General features: G+C 39.9%; 1 long non-coding RNA gene across 1 annotated transcript; it reads right to left on the reverse strand.

Annotated features, from left to right (window-relative positions):
* Positions 1-461: 461 nt before the first annotated feature.
* Positions 462-2959, reverse strand: LOC124659400. Its single transcript, XR_006989561.1, has 4 exons — positions 2881-2959; positions 1121-1188; positions 804-929; positions 462-612 (listed from the first exon to the last, which is right to left on the reverse strand). It is a non-coding gene; the product is annotated as an uncharacterized LOC124659400 (long non-coding RNA).

Genomic DNA, 2959 nt, shown 5'->3' on the forward strand with positions numbered 1-2959 from the left:
GATCATACATTTTCAGGTTATACATATATGGTCAGAGCAGGAAGCCAGGAACAGAGCAACCTAGTATAATGTATTGCTACTACCAACAATGTGGAATGGCCTGCCGATCATGTAATATGAACATATCATAGGGGCACCTGAAGCTTATCACAAACATCATGATGACCCTGCAACACCAAGAACTGCACTGCACTCGTGGTCTTCTAACTAAGAATGAACAGTCAAGCTAGAGTATGAAACAACCATACACTTCTTTTTCTTTGGGAGTGGTGTTTTGGCACCATATGCTCCCAGTTTCTTTCTTTAGTTTTAAATGTTAAGACAAGAATAAAACACAAAAAAGGCAAAAGAAAACATCATGAATTTGTGATCTAGTCCTCCTAGTACCCATCACACCTAAAACACGAAGAATGAACAACATTTCGACCGAAAGCAATCACCCACCATATGAAAACAAGTAGTAAAAAGTGAGAACACTTTTGGTGTTTCTTTGCTGTATATATAAATGGTAGCAGCAATATTAGTTATATCATCCCAATTCACGATGCCTGATAGGTGCAACACATGTAAGATCCACCAGTGTTATATGTGTAGTGGCTCTTCCCTTGTTACCTGAAACACAAACACAGCGAGGTGATAAGAGTTCACGTTCTTTTCAAAAAAAACTAGAACCAAAGGCAGTTTCATGAATGGAGAAAGATCCACGGAGTAGCAAACAGGGACCTCACAATTTTCACAAGAAAGATTGCTAGATGCCATATAAAAAGATAAAATACTAATACTTGAGCAGAAACCTGATATACCTTCATTGTCTTTTTGTTAGGAGGTGATGATGCCCAAGGCAGCACGTCTCCAGTCTTTACATTTGGTAGCAGCTCACCAGAACTCTGGTCCAAAGGATCCATGTGCAGGGGCTCTCCCCTTGTTGCCTAAAAAGCAAACACAGTGAAGTAATAAGAGTTCACATTCTTTTAGAGAAATAAACAAAACCAAAGACAGTTTAATGATTGGAAAAAATCCACGTCGTAGCCAACAGGGATTTCTTAATTTTGAAAGAAAGGATGTTCAAATGCCATGTAGAAAGTTAACATACTAATACTTGAGTAGAAATATGATATACCTTTTGTCTTTTTGCTGGGAGGTGATGACGCCACTGGCAGTACGTCTCCAGTCTTCACCTTTGGTTTACTGGAGGTATACACGGAAAAGATCAATCAATAAGAAATAACCATGATAACATCATATTTGGCATTGTGAATGTTCAGCAGTGCAGTGCACAAATAGACTCACGTGTAAGAAAAAGAAAGGCAGCAGCAAAGAAAGTGGAACAAAGCAATAGGCAATATGAATGATACTCCCTCCAATCCCTATTAGTTGTACTAAATCAGCGACAATTAATATAGAACAGAGGGAGTACTAAACATGGTGAGTGGAACACATTAAGGCTAAAACGCTAAATGATTGTAAGTGTAACGCCCACAGATAAAAAATGCTCCAATGTATTACTACTTTTCATTGTGTAGGTGTAGGAACACTATATGGAAATGGTGGTGTACTTTTGTCCTTGCTTTACACAAATTAGTCAATACACCACTGGGCTTTATACAAAGGATTTGATTTCCAGACCCTTCATTTTCGTTTTTCAGACATGTCCCCAGCCATAGGCATTGCTCGCTTTCAATATTGTCTGAAGCTGGGTGTCAAACTGGTTCTATGGATATTCAGTCCACACAATACCTAACACTGATGATCTTTCTCATTGTAGAAAAGGACAACATTGCAATGGGTGGAGGAACAAGATAAGAACACAGAACAAAGAAAGTGACCGAGTCAATGAAATATCTGTAATACATATGGACTGTTTTGATGATACAGTATGAAGGTGCACTTCTTTCCAGAAATAGGATATGATGCAATGAGAGTGCACGACCTAAATATTTATTGCTAACTTCTAAGTTCTAAATGAGCATTACTTGGATACCGCACCCGAGCGCAACTCCTCTCCTTATATGGACCATGTAACATCACTAGGGATCTGTGTCAGGCTCCACGGTAAATGCCGTATGAAGCAACGGTCCAGTGTAACTGAGTTACCTTGGACCATAGTCTAGATTCCTGAAGTTGTTGCTCAAGGCTGGGAAATCCTTGGTTTGGAACAAAACATAACATGCAGGTCCCTCAAAAACGCAGATCTGGTCGGATTAGTGTAGAGTCGGAATCGCTGAAGAAGATCCTTCAAATCCATCATCCCGACCATGATGTGGAAAGAGGTAAAACATGCCAACGTGGTATACACTGGCTTAGCTTGTTCACTGTTCATAGCACCTGGGTAGCCCACCATGACCATGGCAGAAGAGCTCTACAACTGGGCAAGATAGGTGATAGATCTCTTTTTAAAGTCATCTAAGAAGATGGAAGTAGATCAGCATGAAACTGTTGGCATCTATTCAGTAACGATGTCCCCAGGATTTCTGTCTACACAACTGAGAAGATTAGGGAGCTCATTAAAATAAGTTAGATAGTGAAGACATCTTGGCTGCTGTACAAGGTTAGTACCTAAACTTATAATTTTGGCACAACTGTAGTTACTGTGCATACCAGGCCTGTTGACTTCGCAGGAACGGACATTATGCAAAAAACCACACAAGGAATAGCTTATATGCTGAGGAATAACACAGCTGGTTTAAATCTCAGCAGAACCGTCCGGTCTAGATTACCGTACTAAATGAGCCCAAGCGCTATATTGCTTTCCAAATGAAGGTGGACTTCTTTCCAGAAATATGATATGATGCAATGAGCATGCACAGCCAACATATTTATTGCAAACTTCCGAGTTCTAAATGAGCATTACTTGGAGCTGAGTGAATAACGTAAACATACCTGATCTTCTGAATCTTCTTTAGGTGAGAAATAGAACTTTGAAGCTCCCCTGTGGGTTTGTCCTTGCCCTTGATCACAG

The sequence above is a fragment of the Lolium rigidum genome, chromosome 6, assembly GCF_022539505.1.
Source record: "Lolium rigidum isolate FL_2022 chromosome 6, APGP_CSIRO_Lrig_0.1, whole genome shotgun sequence".
In the NCBI taxonomy this organism is placed as follows: Eukaryota; Viridiplantae; Streptophyta; class Magnoliopsida; order Poales; family Poaceae; genus Lolium; species Lolium rigidum.